Here is a 25,026-nt window from a genome sequence, read left to right on the forward strand (position 1 = left end):
AGATTCTTTACCGTCTGAGTCACCAGGGAAGCCCTTAACCGGTCATACTAGAAGAAAATTATAATTCAAATATTTAAAATGAATAGTATATATAATTCCAGGAGTGTAGGAGTTGAGAGGATATTTTCTCACCTGTAAGAATAATGACACTCTTTTCATTAAATTAAATATTTGTTTTGAGAAGTGGAGAGGTTAGGACTTGACTGGAGATTATCAAAAGAGGAGTGTTTCAGATGGGTGGCCACTGAGTTCTCTGTGCTGCCCCTGGGGACTTCACTTCTACAAGTGAATAATCACACAAAGTTCAAGTCATTAAGTGAAAGGACTGATTTTACAGAATAATATAGATTTTCAGAGGTCTTAATTAAAATTCACAGAAATTTAGAAAATTGAGAAATGCTCTCTCTTGACATTGCCAACTACTGCATTATTTGATTTGTGAGTTAAATATGTGTTTCATTAGTTAATATTAGTGTGCAATATCCTAGAGAGAATCAGAGTGAATTCCCTCTGGTTGTGCAGTGATTTGACACTCTTCAAAGGGAGGGAAATGAAAGATTATTGATTAAAGGACTCTGGCCTCTTTGAAAGCATCTCTTCCCCCATGATGCCTCCCAGAATGTTATGAGTCTCTGGGATCACCAAGATCAGACATAGAAGGAACCACAAGTTCCTTTCCTAGAAGTTAGCACAACTCCAATATACCATAGCTATTTGTCTACTTTCCTATAAGTAACACTTCTAGCTTTAAGCAGATTTCCTAAGTCAAAACTGGACAGAAAGTTAACACTTTGGAACTGAGTATAAAAGCTAATGAGTAAACTAGTACAGGAATAAGAGCTATCTTTAGGTCTTTGTCTCTGACAGATGTTTTTTGCTTATGAAGTGGTATTTCTGACACACCAAAATTGTCCAGATTGACTTCCAAACCAAGATGGAGACCATATTATGTTTTTTGTTTTTTTTTCTCTTTAGCATTGTATTCTTTACCTATTCATCCTAGTATCTGGGATAAATATTTCTAGTATAATTGCTTAATAAAGAGATTCAAACAAATGCCGATGAGTTAGGTTAATAAGCCCCGTGGCTCCAAATACTTAAAATGGAGCATCTTTCATTAACACGAGGTTTAGACTCTAGAAATATTTTTTGGTAGTGTCTTACACCAATGCTTCTCTTTGAAGCATGTACTGTAAAGGTGGCATTTTGGATCAATAATATTCCATCTCATAGAAAAGGGCTCATATGGTGATATGTTCCCACTGGGAAAATTTACTTTGGAGTTTAAACTTGCTGCTTGATTTTACTTTCTTCATCCCAACAGAACTGCTTTAAGGATTTGTATCAGGATCTCCCAGATAGTGCTTTTAAAATCTCACAATTAAAGTTTGGGCTCATAAGCTCAGCAGGTTTTTACAAGTTTTAGGTCAACAGAATCACATAGAAATGCACAATGAGAACTCACCCTAATGTCCAGAAGTGATACAATCCCTTTCTCTTACCTCTGTCAAAGGCACAGAAAGCAATATTTTATTCTCTCAATACTTTCAGCCAAACTATGTTTTGAGGTGGGCAGAATAATTAGTAGTCAAACAGCCTGACAAATTTTTTGCTGAAATCAAGTCACAGTCAGTTCAGTCTCAGCTTCAATCTTACAAGAATATTAATCTATTGGTGACATTTTTTTACTGCTAGAAATATAGTTTGATGTAAAGTGTAATGCAAGAGGCTTTATTTTAAATCTTTAATTCTGATCACTGGAGATACTCTGTCTTTCTTAGACTTAGAAGAAGCCTGTAAGAAGGCATAGAGTTCAGTTTCCTGACAATATTTTTGTAGAAAGAGTCACTTATGGCAGAGACACAAGTCATTTCATCTAGGAAGAAAATTGGAATTAAGACCCCCAATTCTTTATGAAATATAATTTTCCTTAAAGGAAAACCATAGTCAAGGAAAGAATTTATTGACCACTTATGAAAACAAGGAGTAGGAAAAATTAATAATTCAATTTTAAATCAAGCAGAAGAACCTTCATCTCTCATGTTTATAAGCATTTACATTTGGAGACACATGGGAGCTTGCTAGGTGGCCCTAGTGGTAAAGAACCCACCTGCCAGTGCACGTAGAGGTAAAATGCCCAGGTTTGATCCCTGAGTCAGAAAGATTCCCTGGAAAAGGAAATGGCAACCCACTACAGTATTCTTCCCTGGAAAATCCCTAGGACAGAGGAGCCTGGTGGGCTGTGGTCCATAGGGTCGCACAGAGTTGAAAACGACTGAAGTGACTTAGCATGCATGCATGGGGCTTCATATGGGGCTTCCCCGGTAGTGCTAGTGGTAAAGAACTCACCTGCCAGTGCAGGAGAAGTGAGTTCCATCCCTAGATGGGGAAAAGCCCCTAGAGGAGGCAAGGCAACTCACTCCAGTATTCTTGCCTGCAGAGTCCCATGGACAGAAGAGCCTACGGGCTACAATCCATGGGGCCGCACAGAGTCAGACATGACTGAAGCAACTTAGTATGCACAGGTTTTCATATGAGAGTTTGTTTTCTATTACTGCTTAAATTTTAGGCAGATAGACATAAATTACTGGCCCTTTTTCATCCAAGATTATACATTATTGGGCAAAAGAAGAGAGGCATAGCTGGAGGAAGATTAGGCTCTCATGACTAAAGTGAATAGGCCATGTGTTAAAATATATTAAATATTTATCAGATTTTTTGCTTTATAAGTACTCGCAGATAATCTGTATGATATAAAACTATGATTTGTTGTTGTTTTAACAGAAGCTACTCAACTAGATCATGATCCCAAATATTCAAATTCAGAATTTTACTATTTTGAATCCAAAATGTTTAATAATTTTTCTTGTTGATGAATAGAATGCAGTTTTATTTATCATGGAGCATACCTCATGCTAAATTGTGATTGAAAAGATATTTAGTAATATGCAACATTGTAGGAAAAAGTAATTTTTGAAAAGCTTTACTTGTTGATTCAAGAATAAAGCAAGTTAAACAACTCTCTTGGCCTCATTTCTTTTGTATCTAAAATAACCAATAACCTACTGCAGTTATTCTGTAAAATCATGAATTTCTTGAGGGCTTTTACTTTTGTAATCAACAATGAAAATATATATTTTTTTCTCATTTTAAAAGTAAAATAAAAGAAAGAATCACTAGAAAAAATGTTAATAATGATAACGATAAGAAGAGTGCTGCATGGATTATTACATGCCTTTAGTATTTTCACAACAGTTAAAAGTCTTTGGGTCATAATTCTAAGCTTTAAAAACTAAATTAAACCTGTCAGTAGTAATAGGAGGCAGAGATGGGATGCTGTTAAAATATTTTAGCAATGGGAACAAATTTGTAAGATTTCTCTTTTTCACTATTATGCAAATTGGCTAAAATTTGAAATACCATCATTTTTAAGTGGAGAGTCCCTTACTAAATCATGTTCCTCTTACAGAAGACAATGTCCAAAATAGAATGGTTATGTAATGTATAGGGCTGAGCCCCTTCACTATTCACCTGAAGCTATCACAACATTGTTAATTGGCTATACCCCAATAGAAAATGAAAAGTTGTTTGTTTTTTTTTAAATAGACTCAGAATATGCATGACTTTCAAAACTCCCCATGGATTCAATGCACTCTAACAATGCCTTTGTCTGTGGAAGAACTAGTTTGCAGAAGGTGGCTGACTAACCCAGAAGTAGATGGCTTTCAAAGACATTATATCAAGGCTGGCTGATTACATAGATTACTTTAAAAATTTTTTTTTTATCTTAGAATCCTTAAAATAGTTCCAGAAGAATCACAGGCAAGGCTACTTTTTTAACTTCTTGAGAGAACAAAGAGAATTCTTTTCTAGGTACCCCATAACATCACTGATATAAAATGTCATTACTGCTAATTGGAATAAATTCTTACCTTCCTGATTGTAAGTCAGGGCCGCTCAAGATTTCTTTCTGATAATGTGGCAAGAGTAGCCTCACTTTCATCTATTAATGTCATCTCTTGTGTGCCTGCAAAATTTGCCAGAACTGATTAGAGCAGATATTAAATGATAATTGGACATTTAGTGCTCGTCAAACAGAAAGTGACAGATGGGACACTAATTAAATTATAGTTCTGACATTATTCACAATGGTTTATGACTCTTCAGTGATGACCTTCATGCATCTCTTCTCCATATGTCTTCCCCTTTCGGTAGGGAAAAAAGGATAGAAGTTTGATTGATAGAAAGGAAAACTATCTCTTTAAAACACCACTGAGTAACACCTGGAGATATTTAAAATACCTAATTTTTAAAGCTATCTATCAACATAAAATGTTGGCCTTCGGTAAAATGAATAATCATAAAGGGAAAACTTACTAGGAAGTTAATGAACTAGGAAGAAAATGCCTATATATTTTTAAAAGATATACAAAGACAGATAAAAATGACCCTATTTATGGAAAGTGTAAAGATCTTTGTTTTGATTTGAATAAAGAAAAAATATAATTCTGATATAAGCAATGAAGATGCAGTGCTTTTTTATTAACACCTTTTTTATTTGTTAACTCAAGCTTGCATTACTAGTTATCTCCACCAGCTAAATTAAGAAATTTGTTGAAAAGAAAGGAGTGGGGAGAAGGATTAAAAGAAATTCTATGCCACAGTTGCTGAACCAGAACGGCATTTTACTTTTCAATTAAAAGAGAAAACACAGTGTTGATTACTTTCTAACTTTAGTTTCTTTAATTTTACTCCAGTGTTTAATAGTCTTAAAAAAAAAAAAGAGTAAAAATCTCAAAGACTTTGATGCTTAGCTGTTGTTTTCAGCAGTGAACAACAACCCTCTGTCTAATGACTGAACACAGTTGAAAATTTTTAAAGAAATAGTTTTATGTCATATCACTTTCTCATATTTTTCTAGGAAGTTTTTTCTGACATATATGTTCAGATTTAGCTATTATTAATGATGAGGCAGGTCTGATGACTAATTAGAAAATTCTCTCTCCACCCCTATCCACACATAAGATGAGTAACATATAAGACAAGGGAAGATCATTTGTGGTGACTCATGTAATCTCTTCAGGATATAAAGATAGAAAAAAGCTGAATGAATCTACTATTTATTTAGATAATTTTGCCTAAATATGTTTGGAGTTTAGCCTTGATAACTAACTAGCAAATTCAATTCAAGAATTAAATAGAACGGACACAGAGCAGGGTTCCAGTCTGCCTGGCTATCCATGGGAATCTGAAGAATTTACCTTTTAGAGCCTTGGTTTCTTCATTGGTAAAATAACATGGCTTTAGGAAATGTTTTACAAGTTCTTTCATACTTCCAAAAGTCTTGTATTTATATTGTGGATGACATTTAAGTTTCAAGTCAATAGAATCAATACATGTCAATAGTAGCTTATTTTTAAATAAATTTTAATATAATATGTTGCCGATAGCATAATGGTGTCTGTATTACTCAGTGAAATGCAAGTGTACTCACCAATATAACTGAAAAGTAGTGTTTAGAAAATTTTCTGGTTAATAGCATGCTATTCAGCTATTCAAAACCTTTACAGCGTTTCTTGTTTTTATGTTTGTTGTTCCATAACAAAAGGCTGAATATGCAGACTTCAGTCGTGGGTGTTTGAAATGTTTGTGTATGTTTATATAGGCCTTTTTATTAAGCATTCTTTTTCTGCTATTTATATCTTTCTGAATATAAACAATATAATGCCCTTTACTCTCCTGTTGTGATAACTACATTGAAATAGAAGATGAGGTTATTTCGCTGTAACATATTCTTGACCAATTCAGAGATTATGGTTTCCTTTAAATGCACATAAATACAGAATTTTGCATATATGCAAGTATTAAACCTTTGTTGGGGAAAAAATTTATTCTTTGATAGATGATTTATAAAATTTTCTTATTTTCTCCTTGCAAATCAGAACATTCAAATTTATCCCATCTTTGGTCACCTATTTTCCATGATATGTGAAAAATCACTGCCGCTAAGAGTGTTTCTATGGTTCTACCTGAAAGTTATCTCAGTATCTTAATGTTATTAACTGGAGACTTGGATTAAATTAAAATGCTAGATACTTTCCATTGTCCTACTTACTGTGACTTCATCTTCCCTATAAACAGTCCATTTTCATTCATAGCAGAAAACATAAATAACCTAATAGCCACATTGTTTCCAGTTTTCTATATCTTTAAAAAATTTAACAATGTATCTGCTTTGAATAGTATTAATAGTCTTTTCTTCCTTTGGCCTTTACTGATGACTGAGAGGATATTTTTTTTTTTATCATCGTATCATAAAACTCACTTATTTTGCCTATTAGCTTGCTAAAAACAAACCTGTGTGCTTTGAAATTAATCTGGAGGTAAGGTGATGCTCTGAAGTAATTCTAAACCTTCAGTTCAGTTCAGTCGCTCAGTCATGTCCGACTCTTTGCAACCCCATGAATCACAGCACGCCAGGCCTCCCTGTCCATCACCAACTCCCGGAGTTCACTCAAACTCATGTCCATCGAGTCAGTGATGCCATCCAGCCATCTCATTCTCTCTCGTCCCCTTCTCCTCCTGCCCCCAATCCCTCCCAGCATCAGAGTCTTTTCCAATGAGTCAACTCTTTGCATGAGGTGGCCAAAGGATTGGAGTTTCAACTTTACCATCAGGCCTTCCAGTGAACTCCCAGGACTGATCTCCTTTAGGATGGACTCTTTGGATTTCCTTGCAGTCCAAGGGACTCTCAAGAGTCTTCTTCAACACTACAGTTCAAAAGCATCAATTCTTCGGTGCTCAGCTTTATTCCCTTAGGCATGCCAAATCTTTGTTTTCATATATAACAGTACTGGCTAAAGGGCTGAGCAGCTGAAGGCATAGGATACAGCTATGATTAGCTTTTAATTTCAAATTATACTAATTATAGAATATTAAAATATTAACTTTATGTATTTAGCTCATTGGTATTATAAACTTCAATGAATAATTTAAATGTCAGTAGTTTGCATTATGAAATTTTCATTTATTGAATATGTTCTTCCATCTCCAAAAGACTTAAGGGACAAAGAATAAAGACACTATCAGTGAAATCAGAAGTATTAACAACATCCTCCGGATATTTAAGGGATTCCCTTGTGGCTCAGCTCATAAAGAATCTGCCAGCAATGTGGGAGACCTAGGTTCAATCTCTGGGTTGAGAAGAAGATCCCCTGGAGAAGGGATAGGTTACCCACTCCAGTATTCTGGCATGGAGAATTCCATGAACTGTATAGTCCATGGGGTCACAAAGAGTCGGACAAGACTGAGAGACTTTCACTTTCCGGATATTTAAATATTCTAGTTAATATCATGTCATTACATTGCTCAGTCATGTCCGACTCTTTGTGACTCCATGGACTGTAGCCGACCAGGTTCCTCCATCCATGGGATTTTCCAGGCAAGAGTACTGGAGTGGGTTGCCATTTCCTTCTCCAGGGGATCTTCCTGACCCAGGGATCAAACCTGTGTCTCCCGCATTTCAGGTAATAGACATTCAAATTAGATAAGATTGTAAAAATTATTTAATCCTACATATACGAGTTGAGGAGACTGATGACGAAAACAGGATGGAACTTTTCAGTTGTCATAGTTAATGGTAGACCTGGCTTAAGAGTCTTAACTTGCTAAACCTTTTGACTATCAACATAGCAATCTTAGAATTTTATTAAGTGATAGGAATAACTTATTTACTCAAGATCAACTGTGGACAAGCTTTCTATAAGGAGCCAGATAGTAAATATTTCTGGCTTTCCAGACCATACGGCCTATGTTGCAAATACTTGACTCTGCAACCATAGATGATATGCAAATGCATGAACATGACTGTGTTCCAGTGAAAGTGTATTTATAAGAACAGATGAAGGGCTGCCAAATCAACTTGGTGAGTGAGCTGTAGTTGGCCAACTCCTGATCTAAACAATTGAAAATAAATATATATATATTTTAAATAAGCTGTACACTTAAAATGGTTAAAAGCATAAATTTTCTTATGTGTGTTGTTGTTGTTGTTCAGCCACTAAGTCATGCTCAACTTTTTGCAACCCCATGAACTATAGTCAGGCTCCTCTGTCCATTAGATTGCTCAGGCAAAAATACTGGAATGGGTTGCCATTTCCTTTTCCAGGGGATCTTCCCAACCCAGAGGTAGAACCCATGTCTCCTGATCTCCTGCATTTGGCAGGTGGATTTTTGCCACTGAGCCACCTGGAAAGCCTTTTATTATGTTGTTCAGCTGCTCAGTCATGTCTGACTGTTTGTGACCCCATGGACTGCAGCATGTCAGGCTTCCCTGCCCTTCACCATGTCCTGGAGTTTGCTCAGACTCAAATCCATTGAGTTGGTGATGCCATTCAACCATCTCATTTTATGTTGTCCCCTTCTCCTCCTGCCTTCAAACTTTCCCAGCATCAGGGTCTTTTCAAATGAGTCAGTACTTCACATCAAGTGGCTAAAATATTGGAGCTTCAGCATCAGTCCTTCCAATGAATATTTAGCGTTGCTTTCTTTTAGGATTGACTGATTTTATCTCCTTGCAGTACAAGGGACTCTCAAGAGTCTTCTCCAACACCACAGTTCAAAAGCATCTAATCTTCAGCACTCAACATTCTTTATTGTCCAACTCTCATAGCCATACATGACTACTGGGAAAATCATAGCTTTGACTAGATGGAACTTTGTTGGCAAAGTAATATCTCTGCTTTTTAATACACTGTCTAGGTTTGTTATAGCTTTTCTTCCGAGAGCAAACGCCTTTTAATTTCATGGGTGCAGTTACCATCTGCAGTGATTTTGCTGCTGTTGCTGGTAAGTCGCTTCAGTCGTGTCTGACTCTGTGTGATCCCATAGATGGCATCCCACCAGGCTCTTCCATCCCTGGGATTCTCCAGGCAAGAATACTGGAGTGGGCTGCCATTTTCTTCTCTAATGCATGCAAGCATGCATGCTAAGTCGCCCTAGTTGTGTCCAACTCTGTGCAACCCTATGGACAGCAGCCCACCAGGCTCCTCCATCCACAGGATTCTCCAGGCAAGAATACTGGAGTGGGTTGCCATTTCCTTCTCCAACAGTGATTTTGAAGCCCAATAAAACAGAGTCAATCACTGTTTCCATTTTTTCCCCATCTAGTTGCCATGAAGTGGTGGGACCAGATGCCATGATCTTAGTTTTCTGAATGTTGAGCTTTAAGCCAGTTTTACACTCTCCTCTCTCACTTTCATGAAGAGACTCTTTAGTTTTTCTTTGCTTTCTGCAGTAAGGTTGGTGTCATCGGCATGTTTGAGGTTATTGATATTTCTCCCAGTAATCTTGATTGTAGCTTATGCTTCCTCCACCCTGACATTTCACATGATGTACTCTGCATATAAGTTAAATAAGCAAGGTGACAATATACAGTTTTTTATGTACTCCTTTATCAATTTGGAATCAGTCTGTTGTTCCCTGTCCATTTCTTACTGTTGCTTCTTGAACTGCTTACAGATTTGTCAGGAAGCAGGTAAGGTAATCTGGTATTCCCATCTCTTGAAGAATTTTCCACTGTTTGTCATGATCCATACAGTCAAAGTCTTTAGCATAATCAATGAAACAGTAGTAGATATTTTTCTGGAATTTCATTGTTTTTTCTATGATCCAGTGGATGTTGGTGACTTGATCCCTGTTTCCTCTGTCTTTTCTAAATCCAGTATATCTGGAAGGTCTTGGTTCACATACTGTTGAAGCCTAGCTTGAAGGATTTTGAGCATTACCTTGGTAGCATGTGAAATGAGTGCAGCTACTTGACTCTGTAGCCATAGACAGTGTATAAGTAAATGATCATGACTGTGTTCCAGTGAAAGTGTATTTACAAAAACAGATGACTGACTGCCAAATCAATTTGGTGAGTGAGCTGTGACTGGCCAACTGCTGATCTAGACAATTTTAAGTAGATATAATATTTTTTTAAAAATCCTAAGCTATACACTTAAAATGTATATGGATTCATAGTAAACACAGCACAACAAAACAAAAGTCCTAAGCAGATCATCCTATATTTCACTCATCCTTTTAGTAACAGAGAGTTGGATAATTGAGTACCTACACTTAAAGTGTTAGTGAAGAAGGGCCATCATACAGATTATTTGTGGAATGATTTGAGTATAATAATGAGAAGTCAAGAAAAACCAAATGATTATAGAAGATACTTTAAGAAAATATCACTTGGAAGTCTGCACTCTGAGACTTTGTGTGCTCAGTCACATCTAACTCTCTGCAGCCCCAAGGGTGGTAGACTTCCAGGATCCTCTGCCCGTGGAATTTTCCAGGCAAGAATACTGGAGACTCCTATTCCAGTAGGTCTTCCTTACCCAGGGATCGAACTCATGTCTCTTGCATTTCCTGTATTGGCAGGTGGATTCTTTACCGCTGGCACCACCTGGGAAACCCGTGTGCTTTTCAGTTCAGTTCAGTTCAGTTCATTTCAGTCACTCAGTCGTGTCCGACTCTCCGCGACCCCATGAATCACAGCATGCCAGGCCTCCCTGTCTATCACCAACTCCCGGAGTTCACTCAAACTCATGTCTACAGAGTCGGTGATGCCATCCAGCCATCTCATTCTCTGTCGTCCCCTTCTTCTCCTGCCCCCAACCTTTCCCAGCATCAGAGTCTTTTCCAGTGAGTCAACTTGTCGCATGAGATGGCCAAAGTATTGCAGTTTCCGTTAGAACCCTGTAATTAATCACATATCTGTTTAGGTAAGATAGAACCTAATGAGGAGGAAAAAAAATCCATAAAAGAGGTTTATGTTAAAATATAATCTAGTTTACACAGTTCAAAATAAAATATCTATAAGCATTATCATAGAGGTATTTTTGGTGAAAAAGAGATACGATCCTTAAAGAAAGAAAATACTTCCTTTGTTTTTCTTATTTCTTATGAAAAGCCTCCAAAAGATTTTTTTTTTTTTAACTTTGAACCCAACCAACTGGTTTCTTAAATTGATTGTGCTCATTTTACTTTTATTTTTTCTCTCCCAACATCCTCTAAAATTTGGCAAAAGCTGACTAGGCCTAATTTCCCTTGCAACTCCTATGTTTTTCTATACAAAATTGTAATCTTCCACAAGTTAAATGATATGATAAGCAACCTAGGATAACAAGTAGAGGCTGCTGAGAACACTCAGGTAACTCTGAAATGGCACCTTAGATAAGCAGTCTAGGAAAAGGTGGACTGTGGCAAAGAGGTAAGTTTTGATAACTTTTGTCTTTTCTTAATATTTTGTTTTACATATTTATTCAGGCACAATTGACATATGATAAACTATACATATTTAAATTTTATTTTTGACGTATATGGAAGCATATTCAGTTCAGTTCAGTTCAGTCGCTCAGTCATGTCCGGCTCTTTGCGACGCCATGAACCACAGCACGCCAGGCTTCCCTGTCCATCACCAACTCCCAGAGTTCACTCAAACTCATGTCCATCGAGTCGGTGATGCCATCCAGTCAACTCATTCCCTGTCGTCCCTTTCTCCTCCTGCCCCCAATCCTACTAAGCATCAGAGTCTTTTCCAATGAGTCAACTCTTCGCATGAGGTGGCCAAAGTATTGGAGTTTCAGCTTTAGCATCAGTCCTTCCAATGAACACCCAGGATTGATCTCCTTTAGTTGGATCTCCTTGCAGTCCAAGGGACTCTCAAGAGTCTTCTCCAACACCACAGTGCAAAAGCATCAATTCTTCGGCAACAAGCTTTCTTCACAGTCAAACTCTCACATCCATACATGACCACTGGAAAAGCCATAACCTTGACTAGATGGAACTTTGTTGGCAAAGTAATGTCTCTGCTTTTTAATATGCTATCTAGGTTGGTCATAACTTTCCTTCCAAGGAGTAAGTGTCTTTTAATTTCATGGCTGCAATCAGCATCTGCAGTGATTTTGGAGCCCCAAAAAATAAAGTCAGACACTGTTTTCACTCTTTCCTCATATATTTCCCATGAAGTGATGGGACCAGATGCCATGATCTTAGTTTTCTGAATGTTAAGCTTTAAGCCAACTTTTTCACTCTCCTCTTTCACTTTCATCAAGAGGCTTTTTAGTTTCTCTTCACTTTCTGCCATAAGGGTGGTGTCATCTGCATGTCTGAGGTTATTGATATTTCTCCCAGCAATCTTGATTCCAGCTTGTGTTTCTTCCAGCCCAGTTTTCCTCATGATGTACTCCGCATATTAGTTAAATAAGCAGGGTGACAATATACAACCTTGACATACTCCTTTTCCTATTTGGAACCAGTCTGTTGTTCCATGTCCACTTCTAATTGTTGCTTCCTTACCTGCATATAGGTTTCTCTAGTAAAGTCATGCTCAAAATTCTCCAAGCCAGGCTTCAGCAATATGTGAACCGTTAACTTCCAGATGTTCAAGCTGGTTGTTTTTAAATGCCATGTACACAGTGAGTGATATAAACACATTGTATATTTCAGTTTTCTAATAAAAAATTTTGAAAAAAAAAAAAAGAAAAGGCAGAGGAACCAGAGATCAAATTGCCAACATCCGCTGGATCATGGAGAAAGCAAGAGAGTTCCAGAAAAACATCTGTTTCTGCTTTATTGACTATGTCAAAGCCTTTGACTGTGTGGATCACAATAAACTGTGGAACATTCTGAAAGAGATGGGAATAGCAGACCACCTGACCTGCCTCTTGAGAAACCTGTATGCAGGTCAGGAAACAACAGTTAGAACTGGATATATATATATATATATAATGAAACCATCACCACAATTAAAATCTCCAAAATTTTATTTGGGTTAATTTGGATGCCTCCCTTATGTCCCTTTATCCTTTCCTTTCATCCCATCCATAGGGAAAAATTGAGGGCAGTAGGAGAAGAGGGCAATAGAGGATGAGATGATTGGATGGCATCGTTGACTCAATGGACTTGTTATATAAATGGACTTGTACATAATGTTTATGAGTGGCTAGTTAAACAAAACCCAGCTATCTTGAGATTAATCCATGTTATTAGGTATATAAATAGTTTCTTCATTTTTATTGCTGCTTTGTATTTTTTTTTATATATATTCCTCAAGATGCTTTTCTATTCACTTATTTATACATATTTTTCTACATTTTGGTGATTATAATTTTGTTAAAAATTATAGCAAAATTTTATTTTAATGCTATGAATACTTGCAAAACTGCTATGAATATTTACTAATATGTAAAAGTCTTGGTATGAACATATATTTCATTTCTCATGGATAAAGGCCAAGGAATGAGCTACTAGACCACGTACTATGACATATATTAGGTGAATTTTGCCTTCTGATATTTGTGATTCCAGTTCCTCAGTAAATAAAGGAAATGCCAAGGCATTTCAACTCACCAGTTTAAAAGTACATTATCTCTGGGGGTCTCCATAACGTACACTCAGCCTACTTCTTATTTCTGGGTAGGTCTTACGGTTCCATTCACATTGCAGATACGCACATCAACTATGTTCTACAGCTTTTCCCTACTTTTCTGTCTCAGGGCTTCCTCCAAAGATGAGAAACTTGTCATCTCATATGCAGATGCAGCCAGAAGGAGGGTAGGGCAGATAACACTGAGAGTCTGCCCCACAGATTTCATGTTTGTCAGCGACTGCAGTCTCGTGAGACAGTTTCCTTAGAATAAGTCTTACTCCTCCTCCTTTTGTCCTTTCCCTTCATCCCGCATCTCTCTCCTATTGATTCTGCTTCTCTTGAGAACACTGAGTAATATTCATACATCCACATGTAACCGTACACCACACATGCACACACACATCCTCTACATGTAATCAGATGTACATAAGAATGGTGGGGGTAGAGCATGGCTGGATTTCTTGGGAGCTATCCCCCATGGCGCTAGCGGTAAAGAAATTGCCCACTAATATGGGAGACATAAGGCTGAGACCCCTGGGTCAGGAAGGTCCCCTGCCTGGAGAAGGAAATGGCAACACAGTCCAGTATTCTCACTTGGAGAATCCCATGAGGAACCTGGCAGGCTACATTCCATAGGGTCGCAGAGTCAGACATGACTGAAGCAACTTAGCACACACACATTGCCCTTTGTGGGAAAGCTGACTGTCAGTGAAGAAAAGATTGTTGCCTACTCCACATTATGCAAACAAATGCTTCATGCAAGTTTCTATCACTCCCTTTCTTGTTTTCCCTTTTTTTTTGAGAAATCCTTATATAGTGTAAAAGATGAGAATCAATAAACACACTCTCAGGAAACTGTAGGATTTTCTCTTTCATTATGATGTTTCTTTTACAAACAAGAAAGTTTTAAAAACTGAAAAAAATAACTGCTATGAGATTGAAAGTGTTTTTCTCTATAGTGCGCTTGTGAGATTTAAAGTACCAAAAGTCATTTCCACAAAGTGGAAGCCCAATGATACAATTGCATTCAATTCATTTCTAAATTTGGTGCAACTTACAACACTGTGGATAAGAAAAGAAAAGAAAAAGGCATATGGTTTAAGAATTGAGTATTCCACAATGTGGAAACTTCTATTATTCTCAGAAACAAAGAGGCAAAAACAAAAGGCAAAATTACTAGAAACTCAAGACATAGAAGTTAGAATTCCATTTGAATTCTGAGCATAAATGTAAGCTGTTTATTAACTCTGTATGCACTCAATGGAGTTAATCATAACAGTTTGCTTATAATACATATTATTCATACAGAACACTGTTATGATTAATCATTTCTACTATCTAAACAGCTTTCACTATTTATTGTGGCTGTATTAATTGGAAAGAGACGGGTTTCAGTGGTTAAAACAACCATGCCAGTAAGATTGTCTCTGATTTAGTCATTTCATACTCACTTGTAGATTGTCTCATTCAGGCAAATTCCAAATCATAGCTCTAGCAGAGAAGAGAACAACAAGGTAAAACCCTGAAAGGGGTTAGTTCATGAAAATGCTGTGTGAAGTATTTAAAATAATGAATTTGTATTTTAAAAAAGTAAACTACATCTTATTAATAAAACAGGTTTGGTTTATTTTGGAAGTATGTTTATACTGATTAATCAATGTTTATCATAGAGCAAGAAGCCTACTAAAGGGACCAAAAACTTTTCTATGTGCCTTACAAATCAACTGATTTAACACTCAGCACTTTTATTATGCCCATTTTATGGATAACGACCCTGAGGCAGAGATTGGATAAGCATCTTCCACTTGGTTGTGGAGCCAGTAAGTGTCAAAATCAGTCCCTCTCTTAAGCTCAGATCATAAGTGCTACACTATATAATCGTACACCGTGCCATGCTAAGTTACTTCAGTTGTGTCCAACTCTTTGCAACCCCGCAAACTGTAGCCCACCAGGCTCCTCTGTCCATGGGCTTCTCAAGCCAAGAGTACTGGATTGGGTTACTGTGCTCTCCTCCAGGAGATCTTCCTGACCCAGGAATTGAACCCGTGTCTCTTAGGTCTCCCGCATTGGCAGGAAGGTTCTTTAACCACTTCCACCACCTGGGAAGCCACATATAATTGTATGCATGTATGCGAGCCAAGTTCCTTCAGTTTCTTTGCGACCCTGTGGACTACAGCCTGCCAGGCACCTCTGCCCATGGGATTCTCCAGGCAAGAATACTGGAGTGGGTTGCCATGGCTTCCTTGTAATTATATAGACAAACGGAAAGGTCAATGTCAGTCTTTCCCCATTTTTGATGAAGGAAGAATATTTAGGGTTTAACTAATGTCACAGTGGAATTTTTTTAAAAAATCTGCTCTGAAAGTAATAGCATGGCAAAGTCATTCTTTCCTCAGTAAAGGGTTTTGAGCTAGACTTCCAGTTAGTTAGCCTTTCAGGTAAACACCTTTTAAAAAATCTAATCATCACAGCAGGATAACAACAAACATACTATTACATGTAAATTAGAATGAGGCATATCCCCTACACTCTTTGCGAAATAAATTTTGATTAGTCACAAAGGCTAAACATCGCTCTGTTCAGTAGTGACCTGTGTTCCATTAAAGATTATCTTTCACAATACCTCCCAAATTAGATTGAATTGAGCCATCAACCCCCAAAAGGGAAATTATTTCCAGTTGTCATAGATTCTCTCTCATAAATAAACTCTCTCCATCAGGCCTTGATTTCTATTTAGAGTTTCAAACATTTATTTTTTTTCTCTTTTAGCATCAAGAAGAGACTACATGACATATCTAGCGTACTACAATCAGTTTAGAATTTAGTTGGTTTCTTTAATGTGGAAGGGGATAAGGTCAAATTCTGTCACATTATGAAATAGATTAAAAAAAAAAAAACTTACAAAGCCTTCTTCATCCACTCCCTTTGAGTATGGAAATGAATGAGTGACTTCAGTTCAGTTCAGTTCAATTCAGTCGCTCAGTCGTGTCCGACTCTCCGTGACCCCATGAATCACAGCACGCCAGGCCTCCCTGTCCATCACCAACTCCCAGAGTACACGCAAACTCATGTCCACAGAGTCGGTGATGCCATCCAGCCATCTCACTCTCGGCCATCCCATTCTCCTCCCGCCCCCAACCTTTCCCAGCATCAGAGTCTTTTCCAGTGAGTCAACTCGTCGCATGAGGTGGCCAAAGTATTGCAGTTTCAGCTTCAGCATCAGTCCTTCCAATGAACACCCAGGATTGACCTCCTTTAGAATGGACTGGTTGGATCTCCTTGCAGTCCAAGGGACTCTCAAGAGTCTTCTCCAACACCACAGTTCAAAAGCATCGATTCTTCGGCGATCAGCTTTCTTCACAGTCCAACTCTCACATCCATACATGACCACGGGAAAAACCATTGCCTTGACTAGACAGACCTTGGTTGGCAAAGTAATGTCTCTGCTTTTTAATATACTATCAAGGTTGGTCATAACTTTCCTTCCAAGGAGCAAGCGTCTTTTAATTTCATGGCTGCAATCAGCATCTGCAGTAATTTTGGAGCCCAAAACAATAAAGTCTGACACTGTTTCCACTGTTTTTCCATCTATTTCCCATGAAGTGATGGGACCAGATGCCATGATCTTTGTTTTCTAAATGTTGAGCTTCAAGCCAACCTTTTCACTCTCCTCTTTCACTTTCATCAAGAGGCTTTTGAGTTCCTCTTCACTTTCTGCCATAAGGGTAGTGTCATCTGCATATCTGAGGTTATTCATAATTCTCCCAGCAATCTTGATTCCAGCTTGCGCTTCTTCCAGCCCAGCGTTCCTCATGATGTACTCTGCATATAAGTTAAATAAGCAAGGTGACAATATACAACCTTGACGTACACCTTTTCCTATTTGAAACCAGTCTGTTGTTCCATGTACAGTTCTGACTGTTGCTTCCTGACCTGCATACAGGTTTCTCAAGAGGCAGGTCAGGTGGTCTGGGATTCCCATCTCTTTCAGAATGCTCCACAGTTTATTGTGATCCACACAGTTAAAGGCTTTGGCATCGTCAATGAAGCAGAAATAGATGTTTTTCTGGAACTCTCTTGCTTTCTCCATGATCCAGAGGATGTTGGCAATTTGATCTCTGGTGCCTCTGCTTTTTCTAAAACCTGCTTGAACATCTGGGAGTTCACGGTTCACATACTGCTGAAGCCTGGCTTGGAGAATTTTGAGCATGACTTTACTAGCGTGTGAGATGAGTGCAATTGTGTGGTAGTTTGAGCATTCTTTGGCATTGCCTTTCTTTGGGATTGGAATGAAGACTGACCTTTTCCAGTCCTGTGGCCACTGCTGAGTTTTCCAAATCTGCTGGCATATTGAGTGCAGCACTTTCACAGCATCATCTTTCAAGACTTGAAATAGCTCAACTGGAATTCCATCACCTCCACTAGCTTTGTTCGTAGTGATGCTTTCTAAGGCCCACTTGACTTCACATTCCAAGATGTCTGGCTCTAGGTCAGTGATCACGTTATCGTAACTATCTTGGTCATGAAGATCTTTTTTGTATAGTTCTTCTGTGTGTTCTTGCCACCTCTTCTTAATATCTTCTGCTTCTGTTAGGTCCGTACGATTTCTGTCCTTTATCGAGCCCATCTTTACAAGAAATGTTCCCTTGGAATCTCTAATTTTCTTGAAGAGATCTCTTGTTTTTCCTATTCTGTTGTTTTCCTCTATTTCTTTGCATTGATCACTGAGGAAGTCTTTCTTATCTCTCCTTGCTATTCTTTGGAACTCTGCATTCAGATGCTTCTATCTTTCCTTTTTTCCTTTGCTTTTTGCTTCTCTTCTTTTCACAGCTATTTGTAAGGCCTCCTCAGACAGCCATTTCGCTCTTTTGCATTTCTTTCCATGGGGATGGTCTTGGTCCCTGTCTCCTGTACAATGTCACGAACCTCCGTCTAGAGTTGATCAGGCACTCTATCTATCAGATCTAGTCCCTTAAATCTATTTCTCACTTCCACTGTATAATCATAAGGGATTTGATTGAGGTCATATCTGAATGGTCTAGTGGTTTTCCCTACTTTCAATTTCAGTCTGAATTTGGCAATAAGGAGTTCACGATCTGAGCCACAGTCAGCTCCCGGTCTTGTTTTCACTAACTGTATACAGCTTCTCCATCTTTGGTTGCAAAGAATATAATCAATCTGATTTCGGTGTTGACCATCTGGTGATGTCTATATGTAGAGTCTTCTCTTGTGTTGTTGGAAGAGGGTGTTTGCTATGACCAGTGCATTCTCTTGACAAAACTCTATTAGCCTTTGCCCTGCTTCATTCCGTGCTCCAAGGCCAAATTTGCCTGTTACTCCAGGTGTTTCTTGACTTCCTACTTTTGCATTCCAGTCCCCTATAATGAAAAGGACATCTTTTTTGGGTGTTAGTTCTAAAAGGTCTTGTAGGTCTTCATAGAACCGACTAACGTCGGCTTCTTCAGCATTATTGGTTGGGGCATAGGCCTGGATTACTGTAATATTGAATGGTTTGCCTTGGAAATGAACAGAAATCATTCTGTCGTTTTTAAGATTGCATCCAAGTACTGCCTTTCGGACTCTTTTCTTTACCATGATGTCTACTCCATTTCTTCTAAGGGATTCTTGCCCATAGTAGTAGATATAATGGTCATCCGAGTTAAATTCACCCATTCCAGTCCATTTTAATTCACTGATTCCTAGAATGTCAACGTTCACTCTTGCCCTCTCCCGTTTGACCACTTCCAATTTGCCTTGATTCATGGACCTAACATTCCAGGTTCCTATGCAATATTGCTCTTTACAGCACCGGACCTTGCTTCTATCACTGGTCACATCCACAACTGGGTATTGGTTTTGATTGTGCTCCATCCCTTTATTCCTTCTATAGTTATTTCTCCACTGATCTCCAGTAGCATACTGGGCACCTACCGACCTGGGGAATTCCTCATTCAGTATCCTATCATTTTGCCCTTTGTTACTGTTCATGGGGTTCTCAAGGCAAGTATACTGAAGTGGTTTGCCATTCCCTTCTCCAGTGGACCACATTCGGCTGTGGTCCATGTGATCAGATCGGCTAGTTTCCTGTGATTATGATTTCAGTTTGTCTGCCCTCTGATGCCCCCTCGCAATACCTACCATCTTATTTGGTTTTCTCTTAACTTGGTCGTGGAAAATCTCTTCACAGCGCTCCAGCAAAGTGCAGCCGCTGCACCTTACCTTGGATGAGGGGTATCTCCTCAAGGCCGCCCCTCCTGACCTTGAACGCGGAGTAGCTCCTCTCGGCCCTCCTGCACCCGCGCAGCCAATGCCTGTTGGACGTGGGGCAGCTCCTCTCTGCCGCCGGCCCTGGCCTCAGGTGTGGGGTAGCTCCTCTTGGCCGCGCCTCTTTGAGTGGTTCGTTGCGCCAGGGCTGGCGTCTCTCGCATCTGCGCCACCGGGGCCGGGGCCAGCGTCTCTCGCGTCTGCGCCGTCAGGGTTAAACTTAAAAGTACATAATAAAAATAATGCACTAACTTAAAATCAAAGTGGCAAGGAATGTAACAATAGTGAACATTTTATATATCTCTTCTCAGGTAATTGGAGAAGGAAATGGCAACTCACTCCAGTATTCTTATCTGGAGGATCCCCATGGACAGAGAAGCCTGGCGGGCTACAGTCCATGGGGTCGCAAAGAGTTGGACATGACTGAGCGACTTCACACCATGTTCTCAGGTGATACTTGGATGAAATGTTGTTCTCCAGCGGCTGATGAGTGAGAGACAGGATCAGGTGCCTAAGAAAAATAGTTATGATATAAAGTTATTTATGACAGTTAATGTCTGTTCCTAGGTCAGGGTGGCATTGCAAATATTTCAGAAAGATAAGACAGTTGGTTTCCAATGAGAACCCAGTTACTTAATGAAAATTGTACTGGGGTTTGCTAATATAATCAGTGGGGTAAAATCATGGACAAATATACATGCATATAATATTTCAGGTCTTTAATATACATCCTTGTATTTAATTTTCACAACTTTTCTTCAGGTTCAATGTAATTATTCCCATTTTTTTAGTCAACACCTGGGTTTCAGAAAAGCTTAGTTAAAATTGCCTCAAATCACAGAGCTCATAAGAGGCAGAATCTCATCAGCCTGTCTGGTGGATTGGAACAGGAAGAAAATTAAGGTGACTTACCACATGTCTATATATGGTTGGAGAAAGCAATGGGACCCCACTCCAGTACTCTTGCCTGGAAAATCCCATAGACGAAGAGGAGCCTGGTGGGCTGCAGTCCATGGGGTCGCTAAGAGTCAGACACGACTGAGAGACTTCACTTTCACTTTTCACTTTCATGCATTGGAGAAGGAAATGGCAACCCACTCCAGTGTTCTTGCCTGGAGAATTCCGGGGACAGGGGATTCTGCTGGGCTGCCGTCTATGGGGTCGCACAGAGTCGGACAAGACTGAAGCAACTTAGCAGCAGCAGCAGCAGCATACATGGTTAAGCTGTGCTTTTGTGTTTTGAAGATTATTTGTTGCTAGGAAGTATCTACAGACAGATTCATTCATCTCTCATTCTTCATATCCTTTGTGTTTATTTTCCTCTTCCTCTTTCCCTGTTGCCTAAGGATCATATACATGGTCCACATAAAAAGACTTTCTTTAGCTTGCATAGAACTCAATGCATACATTTAATTATTTTAAGTTGTCTGGTAATAATGACAATGAAAGCAAAGATTGTCAATACCCACGGAATAACATGTGAGTCTATAAACTGAAATGGAGATTGAGGAATATTTTATATAGCAGGAAGAAATATTTATTTCCACAATATCGCCACATACAATGTGTGATTTTCTGTTTTGTTTCCTTGGAAATTGGAACTGGAAGTTTTAAGTTAATTTAGTCTCTATCATGGCAACCCACTCCAGCATTCTTGCCTGGAGAATCCCTGTGGACTGAGGAGTCTGGTGGGCTACAGTCCATGGGGTCACAAAAAGTTGGACACGACTAAGCAACTAAGCACACACAAATGGACTGAGTCATACCACCCCTCATTCATATTTTGAAGTCTTAACTCCAAATGGCAAATATATGGAGAAAAAGTGAAAACAGTGACAGATTTTATTTTCTTAAGCTCCGAAATCACTGCAGATGGTAACCACAGCCACAGAATTAATAGAAACTTGCTCCTTGGAAGAAAAGTTATGACAAACTTACAGCATATTAAAAAGCAGAGATACCACTTTGATGACAAAGTTCCAAAAAATCAAAGCTATGGTTTTTCCAGTAATCATGTGGAGGTGTGAAAGATGGACCATAAGCAAGGCTGAATGCTGAAGAATTGATGTTTTCGAACTTTTCTGCTGGAGGACTCTTGAGAGTCCCTTGGACTGCAAGGAGATCAAACCAATCATTCCTACAGGTATAACAACCCTGAATGTTCATTGGAAAGACTGACGCTGAAGCTGAAGCTCTGATACTTTGGCCACCTGATGAGAAGAGCTGACTCATGGGGAAAGACTCTGACGCTGGGAAAGATTGAGGGCAGGAGAAAAAGGGGGTGACAGGATGAGATGTTTGGATGACATTATTGACTCCATGGACATGAGTTTGAGCAAACTCTGGGATATAGTAAAGGGCAGTGAAGCCTGGCGTGCTGCAGTCTATGGGGTTCACAAAGAGTCGGATGCAACTTAGTTACTGATCAACAGCAAATTAATGGTAAGTGAGGTCTTAAGGGTTGAGCTCTAATCCAATATGAATGATGTCCTTTTATGAAGAGTAAGAAACACCAGGGATGCATGTGCATAGTGTGTGTGTATGCTAAGTTGCTTCAGTCGTGTCTGACTCTTTGCAACCCTATGGACTGTGGCCCACCAGGCTCCTCTGTCCCTGGGATTCTCCAGGCAAGAGTACTGGAGTGGGTTACCATGCCCTCCTCCAGGGCATGTGCACAGAGCAAAGGCCAAATGAGGCCAGAGAGAAAAGGCTACCATCTGCAAGCTAAGGAGAGTGGCCTTAATAAAAACCAACCCTGCTGACACATTAGTCTTGGACTCCAACTCTGAAAATCTGAGAATGTTAATTTCTGTTATTTTAGCCACACAGTCTGTGGTATTTCAATACAGTATTAACAAATCAAGTTTCTTCATATTTCATTAAATGTAGAACAATGCTTAAATAGAAATAACTTGCTCAAAGAGTTTAAAGTCAATAAAAATTTTGAAATAATAGGCACTGTGTGTACTGTCTACTATGTGTCCTACTGTGTGCCTTTATATCTATTTTCTCATTTTATCCTCTACAAGGCTCTCATTAAGGTAAATTGATGAAATTCATTATTCTTAGAGTCAAGTTCAGATGCATTTGCTCACTCTTTTCTTCAGTAATATATAGTGTATTTCAGGAAAGTTATGTGAGCAAAATGAAAATACTATTTGTTCTCATAGTCCTAGAAAAATAAAATGTTTATAATCTAATCCATGCTCACTTTTCTATTCACGTTTCTAGCCTCTCTTCCATCACTAATTTGGTAATGAAGAATGGAAACAGACACAGCCTGGTTTTCTCTTGTCTTTTATCCTGGGTAGGAATCATCCTATAACTGCTTTTCACAGAAGTTTATACAAATGTTGTTGAAAAGCAAAGAATGTTGTGTTGAAAGAGAATTAGAGACATTTTAATCAAATACCTTCCTGGCTAGTAAGAAATTCCCCACCAAAATATATAGTTGAAAGATTTTAAGTAAATATTTTTCCACACCATCTTTTTATTTAAAAATAATTATGAAATATAAAAAAACAATTAAGTGTAAATGTAAAAGATATACAAGTTAATTTTTCCTAAAGCATACACCAGTATAACTTTTGCTATTTCAAGAAATAGACTATTATCTTTTCTCGGTATCTAGGTAGTTTCTCCCTTGCAGTGAGGGCACTCTTCTGATTATATGGCAATTGCTTCCTTGAAATTTTACTTTATTACATTTTTACATACAACTACAGCACGATTTTTTAACTTCATGTAGAGTCAGTTCAGTTCAGTTCAGTCGCTCAGTCGTGTCCAACTCTCCATGACCCCATGAATCACAGCACACCAGGCCTCAGTGTCCATCACCAACTCTCGGAGTACACTCAAACTCATGTCCACAGAGTCGGTGATGCCATCCAGCCATCTCATTCTCTGTCGTCCCCTTCTCCTCCCACCCCCAACCTTTCCCAGCATCAGAGTCTTTTCCAGTGAGTCAACTCGTCACATGAGGTGGCCAAAGTATTGCAGTTTCAGCTTTAGCATCAGTCCTTCCAGTGAACACCCAGGATTGATCTCCTTTAGAATGGACTGGTTGGATCTCCTTGCAGTACAAGGGACTCTCAAGAGTCTTCTCCAACACTAAGTTCAAAAGCATCAGTTCTTCGGCGATCAGCTTTCTTCACAGTCCAACTCTCACATCCATACATGACCACAGGAAAAACCATAGCCTGGACTAGACGGACCTTGGTTGGCAAAGTAATGTCTCTGCTTTTTAATATACTATCAAGGTCCCTCCTTTTTAAGTTTTATTTATTTAAAACCATTTTTGAGATTTAACCAAGTTAATTTATGTGTGTATGTGTGATGTGTGTTTGTGTGTCTATATATATATTTCTTTCATTCATTTATTGTATAATATTCTATGAGTATACCTTAATTTACTCTCCCAGTAGTGAATATTGTGTTCCTTCTACTTATGAATAAGACTATTATGTCCTTCTTAACACATGAACATGTCATTTGGAGCAAATATGCATGAATTTATATAGGAGTCTAAGTTAATAAGTTATAAGAAAGTCATTGACTTCACTTGATAAATGCTGAAATGTCTCCTGAAATGTTTGTATAATTGTGCACTAGTATTAGTAGTATTTAAGAGTTCTAGCACCTCTAAATCTTTGTGTAGTCAGTCAATATATATTTATTTTATCTATCCTGATATTCATACAGTATATATTATTGTAGTTCTAATTTTTATTTCCCTATTAATGAAGTCAAACAACTTTTCCTGGGTCACTTGATAATCCCTTATTTTGAAGTGTGTGTTTAAGCATCATGCTCATTTTTCTTTTTTTTTTTTTGACTAGCTCTTTTTTATATTAACATGAAGGAGTTTTCTAAATAGAAACTACTTTTAATTAAATATGTCATAAATATCTTCATAAATATGCTTTGATGAACATACATAATTTCTTTTTTGAATATTGTAGAATTTTTCAATCTTTTGCCTTTATGGTTATTACTTCCTATGACCTATTTAAAGAATTTCTCCATAACATGGAAATCATGAAAATATTATATTTCATCATTTTTAGAAGATGTAACGCTTTGCTTTTTCCATTCCAAACTATACTCTCCAGAGAATTTATTGTCTGGTCATGTATGGTCAAATTCTTATAATTTTAAAATACGGATACACAATTCAGCAAGCAAACATCACAGTAAAATAGCTCAATTTTCTCTCTCCCATAGAGGATCACTGTTAAAAACCATGCACCCATATTTCTGTGTCTGGGCCTTCCATTCTATGCTACTGGTATACATTATATGATTCTTCCATATAATACAATGTCTTAATTATTGACACAGAAGTC

This window comes from Moschus berezovskii, chromosome 3 (assembly GCF_049115385.1).
Source record: "Moschus berezovskii isolate FMDL1 chromosome 3, NW_MosBer_1.0, whole genome shotgun sequence".
NCBI classification, from domain to species: Eukaryota; Metazoa; Chordata; class Mammalia; order Artiodactyla; family Moschidae; genus Moschus; species Moschus berezovskii.